Below are 21,959 nucleotides of genomic sequence, written 5' to 3' on the forward strand. Positions count from 1 at the left end.
CTCTCTCTCTCTCTCTCTCTCTCTCTCTCTCTCTCTCAATTATGGAACAAATTCTATCTGATAAAATGCCTTACAGGGATGAAGAAAACAAAAACTATCCAAGTGCCAGGAGAGTGATGAGGATTAGCAGTCACTCTCTGATACTGGGAAAGGCAGTTGCACATTTCTAGCCATTGGTTATGTAATTCCAGCTCTTGAACATTTAAAACATCCTTCTGTTGGTCGCTGGAGTAACACAATTTCTCAATGATATGTGAAGAGATTGACAAGGATTATTTGCATGATACTGTGCCAAGTTCTTGCTTGAATTTGCTTGCTTAATTAAGTATCTACTTGTGGTCTCTTTGGGAGTTTCTGAATTCCATTACCTCTTTCTTTAAAGAAAATTTAATCTACTTGAGAAAGTAAGCTTATTAATCATAGGCCAATGAACACTAGTACTTTCTAAATAAGTAGTGCCAAGACCCACTTTTCAGACAACTAACCAGGCTAGCAAAATCTAATTCACAAGAAATTGACTTGTTTTCAGCAAATACACCAGGGCCAATGCAAGATGTAAAATATCAGAACAGTGGTAACTTGTTGTAGCCAAAGTGATTTGGTGATTGAACAACAACATAGCAAATGATGTTCATCTCTTCATTAGTGGAAATCCAAAAGAAAACTTTGTCCTAACTTAGTCTGTGATTATTCTGATATTCTGATAAAAACTATTCACATGAACATACTTTTTTTTTTATCTTCAACTGGAAAAATGTACGGCATAGCTATATACAACCAGTCCTTGGGGCTCTGAACTGGAAAACTTTTATCTTTTCAAAAGAGGACAAGTTAAATGGAGAAGGAATTTGCAAGGTTTTTTTTTTTAATTTGTAGATGTCCTCCTACTATAAATTCTTGTGATCAGCAGAATCATGGCTTTGTCAAAGTGTAGATCCTAACTCCAGGAAACAAGGTATGTAGTATCTGACATTGTAAATGAGTTTTTGTAGATATGCTTCAATTAAGGCTCTCAGGATATTCAGGGCAGATCCATAAGCATAGGAATATAAGTAACTTTAGAGAGAGCTGGAAAAAAGACAAGAAACTACATTTGATTTTTGGAGTCTTCAGAAAAAAAGGAAAAATTATAAGAGAACAAGCAAAAGTATTGCAGAAATATCAAAAACAACAAGAAATGTAATCAAAGCTCATGAGTAGGTTATTCTATGCTTGTTAAACAAACTAAGAGAAGATTGCCATCATATTTCTTCAATTTATTTCAAGAATAGAATCTCAAAAACTTCCAAAGCCAAAGCCTGATGTCATGAACTGAAGCCTCTGGGTATAAAAAAAATCATGGGTTACTTGGTCCTTTGAAAGCTCGATGCCCCAATGTAGGGGAATGCAGGACAGGAAGGCAGGAGTAAGTGGAATGGTGAGCAGGGGGGGGGGGCATGGGGTAGTGGGTTTCTCATAGGGGAAACCAGGAAAGTGGATAATATTTGAAATGTAAATAAAGAAAATAAAAAATCATGGATTATATAGAAACCCTAAGCTAATACTGTTCACTATGAATATCATGGAAGTCATGTTAAATAATAAAAAGGTAACAGATTAATTTTAAGAATATAAGTTGAGCATCCTACTCTGAAAATCTAATGCCAAAAGTATTCCAAAATGTAAAAGTGTGTGTGTGTGTGTGTGTGTGTGTGTGTGTGTGTGTGTGTGTCTAAGGGGGGGGAGGGAGACAGAGGAGGTAGATATGTGTGGTGGATAGTCATAGAGCATCCTCCTCTATCAATCTCCCTTGTATTTCATTTAGGCATGGACCCTCATTGAATCAGAAACTAAACAATTAGCCTAGGTTGGCCAGCAAGCTTTCCAGATTTATACTTGTCTTTGTTCCCAATGCTAGGTTTCCAGGCCATGTCCAGTGTTTTACATGGGTGCTGGGGACTCTAATTTTGGCTTCATGCTGCCAGAGCAAGTGATCTTACTACATACTAAAGTTCTTCCAAGCACATATTTTTTTTTTGAACTTAAAGACAGAATCAAATTTCATCTCAGTACTTGAAAAGCTAAATGGAATATTGAGTCTGAGGCCTCTCTAGGCTACATAGATAGATGGATCCTGTCTCAAAACAAAACAAAACAAAAACCCAAAAGCACCAACAATAATTTATGATTCACAGCAGGATCGATGAGCTCAGTAAACACCTGAGATCTGTGGCCACAACACTGGAAAGCTCTGTACAATGATAAGAACAAGCGAGATGGTTTCAGCCATGCTCTAGACAATGATAAGAACATGCGAGATGGTTTCAGCCATGCACAGCTTTGTAACGATAGTCTTTTATGTAATCGGTTTTTATATCAACAGAACTAGTTGGAAGCTTTTCAGTGAAAAGCACTTCTACCTGTTTCATTTTTGACAGTATAGAGAAGTAAAATGGCTACAGAAAGAGAAAAGCTTTATTAGAGCAGGTTCACGGGAATATCAGAGGAGAGTGAGCTTCAGGGTCTAAGATCTCTTGACTCGAAAGAATGGAGGCCACTGGGCAGGAAGCCATGACCTGACCTGATGAGGTTTCAAATTAGAATTTTTTTTTTTTAATAAATGACAGAAGCTGGATTGAAATTGGCTTTGACAAAATAACATATATTTTATTATTATTTATGTATATGTGTGTTTATATGTGTAGATACCTCATATTCATGTGCCAGTGAAAAACGAAAAAGGATATTAGATTTCTGGAGCTGGGGTTAAGGACAGTTGTGAGCCACCCAGTGTTGGTGCTGGGAGCCAAACTCAGGTACTCGTTAAAAACAACAAAACATACGCTTATCTCCAGAGAAATCTCTCTAGCCTGTGTGTGTGTGTGTGTGTGTGTGCATACGTGCATATATGTGTGTATGTGTTAATCTCTTAGCACCAGCATCCCTGTTATTACTTTGAATCTAAGAGTTTCCCCAAAAGTAAAAAGATGTCTACCAGCTGTTATTACAGCCTTTTGCCCTGTCCTTTACATTGAAACCAGAAAGAATATAATACATTCATAAAGGCTTCGGCCAAAATCCCAGGGTTATGCTTATGGGCTAGTGCTTGGGCTATAGCTGAAATTTAATTCTTAGTATAAGGTAGAAAATGGAAAAGTTAATTTGATTTTGGTGTTTAGAGTTAAGGCGTTTTGTGAAGTTATTAAATTTAAAGATAGCTATCACTAAATGTTAATGTCTTTATAGAAAGAAAATGACCACATTCAAAGTTGCGTTCTTTATATCTGGCATGCCGTATCTGGAAGAGCCTCTGGACTCTATCAGCGAAAAGAGTATCACAAGATATGGCTTTGATCCTGGCATGGGCCAAAATAAACCACACCACAGCGGGTCACACTATAGTTCATTATGCAACTGATCCCTAGGCTTGACCCACTTGCCATTTTCAGAGATGCAGCCTTGTATTTTTCCATTCAGAGCATGTGTAGTTGGTGGAAGGGAGTCATTCTAACAAAGGAAAATCAGGTTCTATTGCTAAGAGAAGAAAAAAATGGATACTAGGAAGAAGAAATTTTTCCTATGTCAATCAAGACTTGTGGCAATGTGTGGCTAGTTGATTCCACAGACATGAATACTTAATTCAGAACATCTATTTAATCAGTGCTGAGAACTCCATCTTGTCTCTCCATTGTTAGTCATGTGAGAATCCATATCTTCTTAATACCACCTCGCCTAAGGATCTGGGCTTTAAGTTATATACCTGTAAAAATTAGGCCCTTCACCATACTTCCACTATGAAGGTTAAATGAATTTAAAATTGAGAACATGCTGGCAGTAGATTCTAGCAGATGACAATGTTAAAAACACTAACTAAATATGCAAAATACGATATTATATACTTCGCTCAGAGGATCAGGTGCTGTCGCTAATGATTTCACATATATTTCTTCCTGTCAAGGTGGCTTCTAGAGAGCTAAGATACATTGAAACTGCTTATTGAATGAATACAACTCATTTTAAGGGTAAAGAATGCATATGCTCCCTGCCAAGAGACACACATGTCCTTAAATATGGTTTACTTGTATTGCAATTCCCCTCTGTGAGTATGCTGCACTTCCCCTCTGTGAGTATGCTGCAAAAATGTGGTTAAATAACACCTACAGTCTCCTGTCAAGAAAGCTTTGGCTAATGAAATGATGAAAGAGCAGTGTGGGCATCATGTCTATCATGAGGAATCGCCAGTCTCCGCCATACTCTTGGTGTCACAACATTTGACTTAATAACGTTACCTGGGATCATAATTATAGCCTGTGGAGTTTTGCTGAGGAGAGTCTCCTTGAAAACGATGGTCGCATCTTTGAATACCTCTGGTAGGAAAAGCAGAATTCAGTTCCTATTAGGGGTACAGAGACTCCCAGACACAGAGTGATATTGAGGATGGTAATTGCCTCCCTGCTCTAGAAAATATCAAATTGATGTGTTCTGGGAGGCCGACTCTTTTGATTCCCGTTGGTGTTAACTGCGTTCAGTCAAGAAAATGAACCAGCTTGCCCTTCAGGTACAATGTGCTCCACTTCCCCAAAAGAACTAGTCCAAAAGGACAGTCACATTGTTAAATAGGTACTGGTTGGCTAGGTGCACTTACTACCTAAAGGTAAACACATTTCAGCCAAGCCTAGCCCAGAGTCACATGATCTATCTCCATCTCACCCAACTAATCAAAAAATGATTCCCATTTTGCCCCTAGCCCCACATTACACTCTGACAATAGCATTACTGATTATTTAACTGGAAATCTCCCTGTGGTCCTATACATCTTGCTTTGGCCAATGGCATATGGACAAAATTGCAATGTGCCAGCTCTACACGTGTAGGTCAAAGACTGATCTCCTGTATGTGTGCTTGTCTCTCCTGCCTTTCTGCTACATTATTCTTTTGTTCTGGAAGAACCTCAGTCCCCTAGAATATTAACTAGACAAACAGCAAATGTATGAGCACAAAAATAAATGCTTATTGCATGTCATTGAGATTTGGGGTGGTTATGCTGCAGCATCATTATGACAGTTGACTAATAACATGCCAGCCTGGAGGGAAAAGATGCTGAAGACTTGGCCACAGCTAATGAAATTTCTAATGAGGGAAGGCAGCATCTGTGATGTAACGAGGCTACTTCTAAATTAGGGTTAGTTTTTAATATTGACTAAGATCAAGTTGTGCTCTGTTCCAAATAACTCTGTATTATGAAAATGGTGGATTCTGTTTCTCCTGGACTTGGAAGCATTTGATTCCACTTTAAATACAAATATATAAGCAGGTGACTGCATGTCATTGTGTCTGTAGACACCACTGGAAGCAGCTAAACCCACAGGCACAACCTGATGAAAAATACCAACCACCCTATAAATTTTCCAAAGTAGAAAGGGACCATATGAAAACATGTATGTACTAAAGCCATATCAGACAAATCAGACTTGTATAAAGAGAATGTCTTGTGCGTTGTGTGAATGTATTACCTGGCAATTAAAAGGCCTATTGCCTATAGGAAAGGGTAGAATAGGAGGTGAGACATCTAGAAGGCCGAAGTAATTCTGGGAAAGAACCATGCATGGGAGATTCATCCAGGAAGATATGGTAAGTCGGACTAATGATACCTGAGCACAGGTAATCAACTACATAGCAGAATGTATATTTATAATAAATGGGATAATTGATGATCTAATAAGAGAAAGGTCAAGGTATTTGTAAATATATTTTGAGTCTGAGTCATCTTTCTGTGAGCACAGGGTTGGGAGGAAGAATCAGACCTAACTTCTACAAACTTGAAATTTATTAAACACACCAAGACCATAAAACCCTGTAACTCCTTTACTTGTTCACCAGAAAGAAAAGGATAGCAAATACTGCAATGGTTATGATCATCTTAGTCATGCTGTCTGTTCATAGCAATGAACCTTTAACTAAAATACCCAGTAACATGTCATGTGACTGTTTGGGGTGCATGTCCAGGCACCAACAAGCAGCGAACTCACAACTGTTCCTGAGGCTTCAACTCAGCTTCAAACCAAATGCTGACATAATCTACTCAAATTACTGTGAGTCCATCCATTACTCCATCTGTCCATTCATCCGTTTCATTTGTGTAGACCAGGTGCTCTACCTCACCTCTACAACTGGTATCAACTCTGAGTCCTCATTCAAGCCTGAGTCCCTTCCCCCCCCACCCCCACAGCCTAGTTCTATCCTTTCAGCAGCTGTCTAACAGCTTCCTTAATATTTTATCCATCCATTGCAGTGGCTGCTTGCATCAATAACAGCTCTCCACCTTTGCTACTAGCATGACCCTTTTTAGCTCTTTGAAATCTCCTACAGCCTCTTTAGCTCTTATATAGCCATAATAGAGACTCGAGACTATGCATATGCAAATAAGTAAAGATAATTACTATATGTTCTGTGTAATGTGTTCTTTGATCCGAGAGTGAATATTAGAAACTAAAATTAGAATAGAAAGATCTGGGTTTGCCAATGATAAGCTATCAAAAAGCAGGACTACTTTGAGAATTGCAGCCAACAAAATCCACATTGCTTATTGAGTTGTCATTTATTAAATGAATTCTGACATTGTAGGAAGTCATAAACATATACGGCCATGTTTCTGCTATAGCACACACCGTTATGTATTTGCAGTCCCAGATCCCTTCAGGAAAGATACTGGCAAAAGAGAGTATACCTTACCTCCGGGAGACTTGGCTGTTGGCATCCAGAGAAAGACTTGGCTGAACCCAGGCTTACGGGAGACACAGCTATCCATGCATGTTTGTTGGCTTTTGTTCCAAGCTCTGCATAAACTGAAACACCATGATAGGAAAGCAGTTGTAGTCAAAGCTATGAGTAAATAAAGCTTTCAATTTTATATATTCCATGTCATTTTCTATGGGAGAGATCCAATGACCAAGCCTAGACCTAGGGCTTTTTAGGTGGAAACCCCAATGATGGCAGGAATTTGTTGTAACCATTCGCTGCCCCTTCCTTTCTTCCTTTAAATTCAGAATCTGAAAAATATCCTACTCAACTTCCTTGACTGTCACTATGGTGAGTGTGGATGCCTCATGATTCAGTTCTAGCCCATAATGCTTAAGTACAGTTTTGTTAGGGACTATTGGGACAACTTTGTTGTCTTGGTAAGAGGAAAGGGGGCATCCGTTATGGCCCTTCTCCCATCTTTCTTCTTCAAACCCAATCTTGACCTCAGTCTACTACAGCCATCCTGAACCCAGAAGGCAGGTGACATGAGTTTATGAAGGGCAGAATAGAGAGATTTAAAGGTCTGAGTCTTGTGATGTGACTGGATAGAAAACCATCAGTGGTGACCATGCTTACCTCCTGTCTCTTACACCTGAGAGTTCTCTTATTCTTACAATAAAGTGTTCTGGTATTGAAAATTAAAGGAATTGTTGTACATACACTTATTTCACAGTGTGAATTGGGTCATATAACAGTGTTTTGCTTCTGGACATTGGAAGAACTGAAGTAGATAGAAACTCAAAAGCGTCATACCATGGTGGCTATGGAAGGAAGTAGAACTGTGAACAACAAGTAAAAGTTTCTTAGAAATGAAGACTGGCGAAGCTTGCATGAACTTTCTCTTCTCTGTGTTGACTTACCTGACATAATGAAACCCACCCACCATTCTTAGCTTCTTCCATCAAGCTTTTTCAGACTTCATCAAAAACTACTTTCTCTGAAACCTTGGTATCAGTTATTTATTTTGGTCTGTGTTTTACCTCTTAACTGATATATCACATGTAGCCCTGTTTAAGTTCATGTATAGTGTGCCTGCCTTCTTGTGAGGACAGTGTCCTAACAGTCCCAGTAGAATCTGTGTATTCACTCAGCTTGCATCATGCCTTTAATAACTACAAAATGAATATGGGCTTCCTTAATAACCTGCCCAATATCACACACATGTCTATGGGTATGTCTGGAAACCTAAATAAGGGCTAGTGACACAAATAGCTCTGCTAGGGTTGCCTTCTACTACAAAACAAAAGCCTGGAGAGAGAAATGACAGAGGATAAAGAGAAGAACAACTCAAAGTCACCTCCAACAACAACAGAAACTATATAATTCATTCCCTCTTGGGAGCATGCCTCTCAGAAGTTCTGATTAAAAAGGAAAAAAGCAGCAGAAAATCTGTCATAGCTTTGAATTTTTACCTTGTTTCTCAAAATATGTTGCCTCCTAGACTTTTCACATACTACATTAGACAAAACAAGAGAAAGAGGGTCAAAGGATGTTAGAACTCATACTTAACAAGGGCAGTAAGAAGAGAAGGAGGCTCCTTAGATTGCTCCTCAGAAGTAGGAATTGAAGCAAGGATTAGAGACCAAATAGGTTTTCTTGGAGGCAATCTCAAGAAACAAATAGGGGAGTATGGAGAGGGGAGGAAAAGCAAAGCTACAGCTACAATGAGCAAGCCAGGCCTGGGGGTCGCTGGAACTCATTTGTGTGAGAAGCTCTCTATAGAATATGCTCCCAAATTGTTCGTTCTGTGCGATCAGGAGCTGGAACACTTCCACTAATTCATTTATCATCAGCTGACACATCTTCCCTGGGACATCTACACACTGGTTCTGCCTGCCCCCTCATAAGTGAACACATTTTTACTGTCAGAGAAAGCTAGGTGCTTGAAGTAAGAAGCCATTGGCACACACAAGAATTATGAGCTCTGAAAGTTTATAGGCAGGACATCAATAGTGTCTGCTATACTGGAAAAACAAGAAAAGAGAGGAATTTAGGGCTAACGTGAGGGAGCAGCCATAGAGAGCTTCTACTAAGCTAGGGCTAATACTTGGATAGGCCAAGTCAGTGAACAGATGTAGGCATTCCATTAAAAACGGCTTTGGAACTCGATAGTATACCTCATATTTATCGTCATTTTCTTTAGACTTTAGGTTGTCCTCAAAAATCAAGAGGATTAAAATTTATATCAACCTTCATGATCTATGCTGGGAGAAAATAAAATTCGAAATGTACAGGGGAATATTCTTAATGTATTTAAAATTATGATGAATAGATTATTTAAAAATAAGCAGTGTTTAGCATCCAAAGTTAAATGTTCTTATAACCTGACTATATAGCAGGGTTTCTACCTATACATGCATGCGCTGGGCCAACATCAGAAGAAAATAGTTTAAAGCTCCTGAGTATTACATGTGTACTTATTTTTCTCTGCTTTCTTTTAATTTTTAAATTTTATAGATCCTTCCCAGTGAACATACATTGTTTATATAATTTTTTCATAATATCTTTGAGGAAAAAGTTATTCCTTTCTACTAATGGCCGTAAAAATGATTTGCTCCTTTGGCCCATGTGAGCCTCAGTTGTTAGATTCTGCCTGGGCTGTGATCAAAGATATCAACTTCTAGATTAATACCTTTAATTTATCTCTCTTTATTCCCCTAGACAACCCTGGTAACATCTGAGATCAGCCAACCAATCAACCAACCATCATGTAATTAATATTTATAGGGTTCCATTGTGTGTCAGGTACCACCATAGGCTCTAGATTAAGCAGTCCTGGTCAAGGACTTATCTGATTGTCCAGTATCTCAGTTTGGGCTCTGCAAAATTGTCTGAAGAAGTCCGTATTGTTTTAGGGAACACAATGGTTTTGAGAAGAGCATTACTCCTGCTTCTAGCACCATGGGTAATTGCTGTCATCTGGGAAGTGATCTGTCCCATGAGGTTCTGCTCTTCCTAAATCCAACGTGAATGCAGGTTTTAGACAATGACTGAATACCCTTAGGAACTGTTTGGCAGTCTGGAACAGGATATTGTAAAAGGCTGGCATTAAGAGACTGTAGTTATTCTTTGTCCCTTTAGTCTAAAAAGGGGACAGGTTAGGTATCACCAGTTTCTACCTAAACATTCCTGGAGTGATTGACATGTACATGCTGGGACAGTCAGGCAGCTGATAGAGAGGAGAGAAGAAAGATGCAAAATGAAGGCAGAGATGTCAGGCTTTCTGTTCCTTTATGAACACAAGCAGGGAGTAGAGGCCTTTTGGCACTGGAATTTCTAAGTGCTTTTTTGTACATTCTCCTCTTAAGCTGAAGTTTCTCACCAGCTATGCTGTCTTTATTATCTTGAATGAGGTTTTCATGTATATATTGTTATGTTAGCAATATCCCCCTCAGGTCTGTCTGCTTTCCCCTTTCTCTACCTTCTCTCTGATGAGTCCCTTTTGGTCCCTTAGATTTTCATCTACTCTCATGCTGTATACACATGTAAGATTCTGTATATCTGTATGAAATGAGAAACATGCACAGCATGTGTCTTCTTGAGACTGCCTTGATTTTCTCCAGTTACATCCACTTTCCTCAGACATCATGACTTCTCTAGGTTTTGTATGCAGGGCCGCATGGAGAAATAAAGGGATGCTTAAGCCTCAACCCTACCAGTATGCACTACAGCTAGGTTTCCATTCAGTTAGACTCTCACAGTTGGTCCACATCCTCACCTTTTCCTCCAATGATCGGACAGTGTGTTACCTGCAAAAATAGGTTACCAGTGAATAAATTGACCAACTGATTTTCTAACTCTGCTAACAGAAAGGCTTCCTTCTTTCTTGTGTGGTGCTAAGAGCCCACTGCGAGCAGTTCCAGGAATGGAAGTCAATCCCCCTAAACATCAGATTCAACCAAATATTTGAGCCTCCACACTGGGAGCAGATTTGCTGGGACACGGACGCCCTCTAGTGGCTATCTCGGGCTCAATCCTTCTGGAACTCTAGTTCTTTCTAGCCTTTTAAAATTTCAACCAGCTCTTGGATTTTAAAAGAAAAAAAATAAACAAATCATTCTTTTACTTCTCCTGAAATATAGAAAGCTAATTTAAGGCTACTTGGATTCTCACATCATGAAGTTCACCTGGCCTTTTTGTTATCATCCAGTTGCTTTATGTTTTAATGAGCTTGGAAGACCTAGTCTGCTTGTCCCTTCAAGGTCTAAACATCTTCTCATCACAGAAATGCACAAAGCCTCTAACTGGTTTATATCTGCAGATGAGGCAGGTGTCCAGTTCTGGGGGGGCATGATAGCTTTCCTTGACTTCTCCAGTCTTTGGAGGCAACCAGGAGCAGTGACAGGACCATGAGCTGTTACTGAGTCTGTGGCTTTGGTAAGTAGACAAGCTCAGAGTGCAGACTGAAACTGGTGCTGTCAGCCTTTTCATGTATTGATTCACACAGTCCCATGGGAAGCTTTCCTAATATAATTAGCCAGCATTGTGGCTGTATCACCTTCATCTGACCCCTGGGAGCTATAAAGAAGCCCATCATACTCACCTGGCTTTCTTCCCAACCAGACAATTAGGCCATTGGCCAGTAGGAAGCAGCAGAAGAGGAAAAGCCTCCATTTCCATATCTGATGTCATCTGCTATTCCCTGGGCTCAAAAGAGGAGACATGGTGAATGGTTGTTTACTGGGCATTAGTATCCCTTAGTTTACAAGCATTATCTTTTTCATTGCACAAATGAGGAAATTAATACATATTTATCAAGATCACACAACAAAATAAACAACTCTTCTTAAAGCCCACACTTTTGTCAGACTTGCATCTTATCCCACTTAGCTTTGAGCTTCAGGCCCCCCCACTCACAGACTCATGACCGTGCCTCCTGGACAGTGGGTAGACTGTATGTCTATCCAGAATGGCTCAAACCAATCTAGCTTGAAATACTATGTCCAACAGTCTCTGCCTTGCCTGCAACCTGGGGCCTTCCTACTCAAAGCACAGTACTGGAATTTGCCGTGTCTGGAATCACTCCCAATTAAGCCAGTCACAACTCCAAAGATGTAGCCCATCCCCAGGGCATCTTGTGCACTCAGACCACCTAAAGTTCTTAATGAAGGTTTTGGCCCAGCAGAACTGAGAAGGATTTTGAGTGTGGCTTCTTTAGCTAGCTCCCAGGTATTGTCCATGATGTGAGTCACATCCAATTCAAAGTTGCCTAAGCTGTATGTATGTTCATCAGAGACACTAGTGCTCAGTGGTGAGTTTAGGTCTGGTGTGCACTCAATAAGATATGACAAACATTGCATGGCAGTGGCTGAAGCATGGGCTATAAAACTATCCTTTTGGTAGAAGTCCCTCTGTAGCAGGGAGAAGGGTTTGAGTCTACATGTGGTGGGAAGAGATCAACCTAAGGAATGCCAGCATGGCAAGATGAGAGAGGAAAACAGCATGTCTGCAGAAATTCCCCCAGGAAGGCCTCAAGGACCCCAGCCCTGAGAGTACTCATAAAGCATGCAGCTGTGATCTTAGTTCTGTCTACTGATTCAAAGTATCAATTTGCTTAGCTTCTACAGGGAGATGAGGTTGGCTTGCTTACTTATTGGCCCATTATTTATAGTCGTTTTCTCCTTTATTTTTCTTGTTCTCTCCATAGTGAGGAAAATTATCAAACACTAGAGGCACTTAGTTTGCATAAATTAGGGTGTCTTGTTTTTCAGAAAAGATTGATATGGCTTTAAATCAGCAAGCCTGGACTCTAAATCTGTGCCAAATCTCCTTGAAACACAGACTACAGGGCCCTGCCTGAAGTTCTTATAAGGGGGTTTGAGTGGGGCTGGCACAGGTGCATAGCAACTTCCCAGAGGGTATGGTGCTGCAGATCTAGCTACAGCAAGGAGAATCATTGTTCTAATCTGTCAGAATTTGCTTTAATTAGACACTTACCCTTGTTGTTGTTTTTTTATAGTGATTTTAATTTTTATGAAGCTCTTTAACCCTTGAATCCTGGCATATGAGAATAAAAGGGATATCAGAAACCAAGATATGGAAATATAGGCCAAGGATCTTTCTCTCCCAGGGCCATGGAATCAGCTGAGAAGCAAAGCCAAGATTGAGCATGCTGCCTCGCTCTAAGCTGCGTTGTTTGCTCTGCATTCTGCTGACTTGAAAGCTCCACACATTCTCTGGCTGCAGCATCTGCAGTATTCTTGGTGAGCCCTCAATCTCAGGCCAGCACTGTTCTAGAGTCCCTTACAGACACATATGTCACCAGCAGTCTGTGAGAACGTACGCACAGACCTCCTACCTAACAGCTCTGGGAAAACAGGGCTTTGGAAAAAACCAGCAGCTGTGTTGGGCCCGTGAAGGAGAAGCAGCACAGTGGCCAGCCAGCAGCCTAGATGGTTGATTCGGCCCAGAGGCCCTGAACACATGAATAAACCAAGACACTGCCAAAACTGGCACCCTGGCTCTCCTGGCACCTCAGAGGAGGTCACTGAACCTTTCTGTGCCTGAAAAGGTTATTATGTTTGGGGAAAACAATTATTTAAACATGAAAGAACTATGGATTTAGGATAGAGTTTAGTCAATTTCCACTGCATGGCAAATAACCCAGTGCTTTAAAAGACAATTATTTATCACAAATCTTTGAGAAATGGGAGAAATGTGTGCAAGGTCTCTTCCCAGACTCAAATCTACTGGGTTGTCATGTTGGCCGTGTTCAGTAGCCAATGCAAACCTAAGTCAAGCCACCTCTGCTCGGGAGGACACAATATAGATGCATACAGCTGGTGCTTTGTGGCCATGTTTGCAGTTTGCCAGAGAACAGTTTACACCGTTCAGGGGACTCTGAGATAAAAAGGTGAAAACACAGGATTTTGCCTACTTGCTTGAAAAAAAAAAATGAAAGAAAGACTTACAGGAGATGAGAAACTGGGATGTGGAAAGAAAGCAGTCAGAGGAGGGGACAGGCAGGTTAGCTCTGTGTCTAAACAATTTGATCTTACTGTCTGCAGGGCTCTTCCAACAGCTGGTGTGGGACCCAAGCTTTACTATTAATATTACCCAATCCAGGGAGAGAGCTGCGGCATTGCGCCAGCAATTTACTTCTAGACAGTGGCTCAAGGCTGCACTCAGGAGACACTAATGACCTACCATTTCAGGCTCACACTGTCCAAAGCTACTTGAGTGATGGGAAGCAGCATCTTGACAAGGAACTGCTAGGACTGCTCTTCAGGCTACTGTATCCCGTCATCGTTCAGGCAAAGGGGTGGAAGAGTAGGGACCTTAAAGGTAGGGCACGCACAGGTTCACTCACTGTGAAACTCATAGCAAGGAAATAATCTCAAGCTTCCAGTTAAATGACTCCAGTCAACCACATTACTTTTAGTCGGCTTGCATTATTTTGAATAATGCCTCTATTCTGCAAGCAAAGGTTGGGATGCTAAATGCCACCAAATTGAGCTGTTCTGCCTGTAGTTCGGGAAACAAAATGCCAAGCTGTGTTCTTGGTTGTCCTTGGAGCTAACAATTACAATGCGAGTTGAAAGCGAGCAACCGTCCCCAGCACAGTGATGAATATTACTTCAGCCCTACCAAGGCCACTGCGCACTGAAGCTGCCATGGCAGCAGCCTCACAAGCCATTGAGGAAGAAGAGACAAAGCACCGAGAGGCAGGCAGGGGCAGCTGCTTTTACTGAGGACCAAGACTCACTGAGTCATCAGATGGCTGTGTTGGTTAATCATTTCTGTCAGCTTCGGAAGACTTGGAATTGACTTAGTGCTATAGTAAAGATATGGTGGAATTGGGAGGAAGACTGTGACTAAAATGCTGGTGTCAGGAACACTGGTCATGAGAAACAAAGGAGCTTGCACCTAGGTATGAATCTACTAAGCTGACCAGATAGGAGACTGGATAGGGCTTGGAGCCAGTGTCAGCTGAATCTAGCTGGTTCCCATAAATTATCCCTTCCTGGGGAACATATACCAGGCACAGTTACCATTCCATATACTATTGATTTTAATTCGTGAAATTTCAAGGAAGGATGGCTTCTACAAAGCGTCTCCCGGTTTCAGGAAAGAGACTGCCCAGGAGACAGAGATAAATATAAGGTAGCCAGGAATGGTTGATACATCTTGGTAGCTGTGACAAGAAAACCACAATGAGATCATGCAAACATAAAAATAAAGAGAACATAGTCTAATGGATGGCTAATAGATTACCACAGAGGCCTAAGAGAGCAACGCCTTTAAGGTTGGCCCAACTAGAAAGGCCAGCCTCGGCTAAGAGCCAGTAGACAGTCAAGGTCAAAAGCAAATGAAGCAAGTTAGAGATAAACAGAGAGCTTCAAAGCTTGGTCCCTACCCTAAACAAGAGAATTACACCTAAACAGGTCATCTTTTGGCTGGTCTAGAGGTCACTCATAAAGCCTGCAGACATTCCATTGGCTCAACATGGGAGACGAGTCAATCTCAATAGAAATTCCTTCAGTTTTTGTACTAGAGTCCCTAACACTGCCATAGCATCTGCCATAGTCCTATAAAAAGTCCTTCGATGAACACCAGCTTGAATGGTCTTCCTTGTCTCTCCCAGAGAATTGCTTGTGTTCGGGAACTCTGCCTTCTGCAATAATCTTTCTTCTTTAACCTTCTTTCCTATAATAAAAATTTCTTTTAAAACTCATACTTCTGGGGCTGGAGAGATGACTCAGAGGTTAAGAGCACTGACTGATCTTCCAGACATCCTGAGTTCAATTCCCAGCAACCACACACAAGGTGGCTCACAACCATCTATAATGGGATCCGATGCCCTCTTCTGGTGTGTCTGAAGGCAGCTACAGTGTTACAGTGAACCAGCTAGATTCATGTACGTTAAATGAATAAATATTTTAAAGACAAAACAAAACTCTCATGTTTCTGGTTTCCTATGAATTTCACTTTTCTAGTTCCCAAGATAAGGACCCAGAACAGAGCCAATCTTCCAATTGAAGGATACACCCTGTCTTCATTTCACTAGGTTACAAGCCAGTGGATGTCCCTGTGAAAGTGTTTCAAAAGAAGATGAACTAGGGATGGAAAATTCACCCTGGGTTGGCTCCCAACTTGAATAAAAAGGTGTTGAGCATAGCGCCAGCATCTATCTCTGCTTATAAGTGTGGACGCTGTGTGACCGGCTGCCTCCTGCTCCCTGCTTCCATCAAATGGTGAGCCAACCCCCCATTTGCTTTTGTTGGGTATTTTACCACATTGGTAAGAAAAGTAACTAATGTAGTCACAAAACTCCTCAGAAGACAGAACAAGAAAGAGAGCAAAAGACAAAGTCTTCTAGAAACACACACACACACACACACACACACACACACACACACATGTGCCCGGGCAAAAAAAATGAAATGTGTGGAGTGGAATAGATGGAAAAATAATGAAGCTGTAGGAGAGGCTTTGTCTTAGGTCTGGGTGAGAATACAGATGGGATGGATGAGGTTAAAAACAGGTGTGCACACCATTTGTCCTTTCATCAAAAGTAAACAAATGAGACAATGCCAACAATAGTCACACCTCACAGCAGCTGTCATAATGCCCCCTCTACTTTGAATTTTCACAAAAGAAATTTAGAAATTGTGGGTTCCAGGGCAGAGAGCTTGAAGGACTTGAGATATTCTTACTGGGGGAAAAAAAAGGCCTGTTGCTAGATACACTCAAAAGCCAGCATGTGGCACAAGGTTTCACAAAAAAGGAAAGGTTGATGTCTGCAGCCTGATGTCCATAAGCTCTAATCTGCCTCCCAGGTCAGTTGATAGTGGGAAACTTTATGAGAAATAATAAGAAAAAGACTCTTTGTTTCCTGAATGACAAAAAGGACACTCGTTTGTTGGGACAGGGCTTGTGCTGAGGGAGGACTTAAGCTTCCGACCTCATCCACCAGATAAAGCTGCTTCAGCTTGTATACATTTGTGGAAAGCTAGTTCCAGATGGTAATAGTCATTCATGAAGGGTCCTGTGTTAGCTGATTTTTTTATTGCTCTAATGAAATAGCATTGTGAAAACAATTTAAGGAAGAAAGGCTTTGTTTTAGCTTACAGTTCCATGGAGATGGAACACTCATCGAAAAGAACAGATGTGTCATGAAGCCAGGAACAAGAAACTGCTCACATTGAATCTGAACACAGAAAAGAAGACAGAGAGTACAGAAAATGGGTATGACAATGAACACACAGAGCCCACCCCACCCCGGAGATGTAAATAAATGTTCCGTAACACTCCCAAACAGTACCACCGACTGAGGACCAAGTGTTCATATACATAACCTATACGAGACATTTCTCGTTCAAACTACCACAGGCCTAGAAGCTTTTTTAGGAAGACGACATGAGTTCAAGAATTAATGTCCTGTGGTCCCTAGGACTTGTCTTGTTTCGACATTGCTAGGAATTATGCATGAGCTTTGAAATACTCCCTCATCCTGCTGATGAGATATCAGGAAATTATCCTCTGGAATCTACCTCCCCAATGCTGGAATTAAAGCATGCTCCATGGTACCCAGCTTCTGCACCAGGTGCTGTGGATCAAACCCAGGGTTCTTGTACTTTTATAGCAAGTACTCTAGCAAGGGAATCATTTCTGAACCCCTCAAATATTCACTGATGATTTGTATTGCTTCTTTTGTAAACTGTGTTCAGTTCCTTAATCCATATGTTGATTAGATGATTAGCATTGGTGTCTATTTCTGTAATTCTTTATGTATTCTTTAATATCTGCCTGATGAGTAGTTGGCAAGAATTTCCTTTTTCTGTTCTGTATACTGCCTTCACTCTGCTGATTGTGTAGACCTTTATATTTCATGGAATCCCAGTTGTCAATTCTTAGGATTATTTCCTGTGCTATTTGAGACATTTTTAGAAAGTTCCCATCTATGCTTAAACCTTGAAACGTTTACCTATGTTTTCGTCTTGTAGTTTCAAAGGTCTTTGTTTCATTTTGAACTGTTTTCTGTGCAAGATGACAGATATGGACCTAATTTCCTTCTTGTATATGTGGAAATCTAGTTTTCTCAGCACCAAAAGTTAAAGAGATTCCTCTCCTCCAGTGTATTTGGCACTATGTTCAAAATTCAGGTGACTGTAGCTATGCATTTAGCTCTGGGCCCTGTGTTCTAGTCCATTAGCGTACATGTCAGCACCATACAGTTTGAGGTCAGATACTGTGGTACCTCCAACTGTGCTTTCTGCTTACAACTCCTTCTGCTCAGGACTCTAGCTAAGACTTTAAGCCCTATATTGAGTGTGAGAGGAAAGAGTAGAGGGTACCTTTGCCTCATTTCAGATTTTAAAAGACATGCTCAGATTTTCCTATTTAGTGTGATGATAGTAATATATAGATTTCACCCACAGCCTTTATTCTGCTGTGGTATGCTCCCTACTATTTTTAGCTTCTTCAAAGGTGTCTTGACTATTCATCATATTTTTGTGTTAGGAGTGTTTTGCTTGGATTTATCTATGCGTACTATAGGCATATCTGGTTCCCATAGAAGTTGAGAGAGGGAATCAGATTCCCTGCAAAAAGTTATGGGTGCTTGTGAACCACTATATGATATGAATTCTGAGGAAGAAACCCAGGTTTTCTGCAAGACCAACACGTACTCTCACTGGAAGCCATCTCTCCAGCCACTTTTCAGGGATTTTACTGTGAAGGGAAAGTTAAACTTTATCAAAAGCCTTTTATGCATCACCTGAAATCATCATGTGGTTTCTATCTTTAACTCTATTCAAGTTCTGTATTGCACTTACTGATCCACATGTGTTGAATCAAACTTGTATCCCTAGAATACAATCTACTTAATTATAGCATAATGTGCTCTTCCTCTTCTTCCTCTTCTTCTTTCTCCTCCTTCTTCTCTTCCTCCTCCCCTTCTTCTTTGTCTTCTTTTCCAATGTGTTCTTAGTTAGGTTTGTCAAAATTTCATTGAGATTTTGTCTATGTTTGTCAAAGAAATTTGTCTCTTATATCACCACCAACCATAGCAGCACCATTATTATTTATTGTTGTTGTTATTATTATTATCATTATTATTATTATTATTATTATTATTATTATTGTTATTATGCATGTATTCTTATCTGGCTTCAGTATCAGGATTATGTTGGTACTTTCTTTCCTGTCCATTTTATGGAAGTTTGAGAGGCTGGGGCATTAGCTCTTTTTTAAGGTTTGATGGGTTTCTGTAGGAAGTCTGTCCATTCCTGGGCTTCTCTTCTTGGGAGACTTCTTATTATTGCTTCAATCTTATTGTTATGGATCTCTTTAAGGTTTTGTATCCTCTTTATTTTATGTTGTCAAGTCATATGTATTTGTGAGGAATGTGTCCATTTTTTATTTTTGGCTAGGTTTTCAGTTCTTTGGGATATATGTTTTCAAAGTATTTAAGGGTTCATTGTGTTTCATTGGTTTCTGCAGTAGTTTCACATTCTTCATCTCTAATTTTTATTAATTTTGGTCATCTTTCTTTTGGATACTTTTGGCTCTGTTTTATCATCTTATTTTTTAAGAATTCACACTTTGTTAGTCTGGTTACTTGTATTGTTTTTACTGTCTAAGACATTCGTTTCTGTGTTGATCTTCATTATTTCTTAACATCTATTGCTTTTGCATTTGAATTATTTTCTTTTTTTTTCTGGGATCTTCAGGTGCATCCTTATATATTTGAGATATTTCTTTTTAGATCTGCTTTATCAAGCTGGTGAGATGGATCAGTGGTTAGGGGCAGTTGCTGCCAAGCCCAATTACTGAGTTTCATCCCCACAACCCATGGGGTAGAATGAACTGACTCCGGCAAACTATCTTCTGACTTTCGCAGATGAAACATCATGTCACATGGTGCATAAACACATACACACATTTACTTATTTATTTATATGTGTATATTTGGCATTTTTATCACTTCAGATTGATCTTGTTTTAAAATAAACCTATCAAATATCGTAATATATCCCTTTGGTTTTGGCTTCTGTTTACTTGATAGATTCTTTTCTAACCTTCAGCTTTCAATTTGTGAAGTATGCTTCTCAGAAATAAAGAAGAGTTTAGTCTAACTTTATACTCTAGTCAGCCACTCTGTCTGTATTTAATGGTGAGTTGAGGCTATTTACATTTATGGTCATTATTGATATATATTTACTAATTCTTGTAATTTTTGACTCATTTTTCTTCTTGGATTATTATTTGATTTTTGCCCTTCTGTCACCCATTAATTTAAGACTAAATGAGCTTATTGTGCTAGGCAGGTTTCATTCCTTCCTAACAGTCTTGTTCATTAATTTCTTTCACAAAATGTTTTCCTATACTTCCATGATTAAGGCTTTCTTATTATCCTTGTTTCTTTTATTTTTGATATTATAATATAATTATAATATTCCACCTTTCCTTTCCTCTCTACAAACCCCCTCATATACCCCTATTTCTGTTCTTTCAAACCCATAACCTCTTTTTTACTGTTATATATATATATATATGTATGTATATGTGTGTGCATATATGTGTATACATGTTTGCATTTATATATGTGTGTGTGAATATATATGATGGATATGTGTAATGTATATGTTTATATTCCCTCATACTGTGCTCAGTCTACATAATATATGTTTTTATCACTTCTCAGCCTTTTGACTAAGATCTAGTACATATGATTCAGGGCTGACCATTTGGTATAGACTGAAAGATTGGCGTGGTCTTCCCTGAGAAAGACAGTTTCTCCCATTCTTGGCATTTGTCCATTGTCTACAATTCATTACATAGAGTTGAGGCTCTTTTTTTTTTTAATTAGATAATTTCTTTATTTACATGTCAAATGATATCTCCTTTCCCGGTATCCCCTCTGAAAAAAAGAAAGATTAAATTAAATTAAATTTTAAAAAAACCTGTTCCCTCCCCCTGCTCACCAACCCACCCTCTCCTGCTTCCTGGTCCTGTTATTCCCCTACACTGGGGCATAGAACCTTCACAGGACCAAGGGCCTCTCCTCGCATTGACGATTGACTAGGCCATCCTCTGCTACATATGCACCTGAAGCCATGAGTCCCACCATGTGTACTCTTTGGTTGGAGGTTTAGTCCCTGGGAGCTCTGAGGGTACTAGATAGTTCATATTGTTGTTCGTCCTAAGGGGCTGCAAACCCTTCAGCTTCTTCAGTCCTTTCTCTAGCCCCTTCATTGGGGACCCTGTGCTCAGTCCAATGGATAGCTGTGAGCTTCTACTTCTGTATTAGTCGGGCACTGGCAGAGCCTCTCAGGAGACAGCTATCTCAGGCTCCTGTCCTCCATCCCTTCTTGACATCCACAAAAGTGTCTGGATTTGATTATTGAATATGGGAAGGATTCCCAGGTAGAGTAGTCTCTGGATTGTCCTTCTTTCAATCTCTGCTCCATAGTTTGTCTCTGCAGCTCCTTCCATGGGTATTTTGTTCCCCCTTTTAAGAAGGAACAAGTGGCCCAAGATCAGAGGTGAGGAGGAACCAACATCTGTCCCAACACTAGGAGTAACAGACCAGCGGAACCAGGCACACAGGAACTGCGCCAACCCAGTGACTCAGGTTCCTTCAGGTCTCTCTAGGCTGGTGTCCTGAGCAGACCTTGGGCACAAGCTCCACAGCCAGTCTCACAACACACAGAGGAGCTGCTGCACTCCCAGGTGCTATAACAAGCCCAGGATCACAGGATCACAGAATCACAGGATCCCAAAGACAGCTTGACACTGAGGAGTTCTGACACAACCAGGATCACAGGAAGAACAGGCTCCAGTCAGATATAGCAAGGGCAAGTAGCACTAGAGATAACCAGATGTCAGGGGGGCGGGGAAGCATAAGAAAGTAAACAACACAAACCAAGGTCACATGGCATCATCAGAGCCCTCTCCCACCATAGCAAGTCCTGGGCACACCATTACACCGGAAAAGCAAGATTCAGATATAAAATCATTTCTCATGGTGATGATATAGGACCTTAAGAAAGACATAAATAGCACCCTCAAAGAAATACAGGAGAACACAGATAAAGAGCTAGAAATCCTTCAAGAGGAAACAAAAATCCCTTAAAGAACTACAGGAAAACACAATCAAACAGGTGGAGGAAATGAGCAAAACCATTCAGAATCTAAAAATTGAAATAGAAACAATAAAGAAATCAGAAAGAGAG

Source organism: Mastomys coucha, unplaced genomic scaffold (assembly GCF_008632895.1).
Source record: "Mastomys coucha isolate ucsf_1 unplaced genomic scaffold, UCSF_Mcou_1 pScaffold15, whole genome shotgun sequence".
NCBI lineage: Eukaryota > Metazoa > Chordata > Mammalia > Rodentia > Muridae > Mastomys > Mastomys coucha.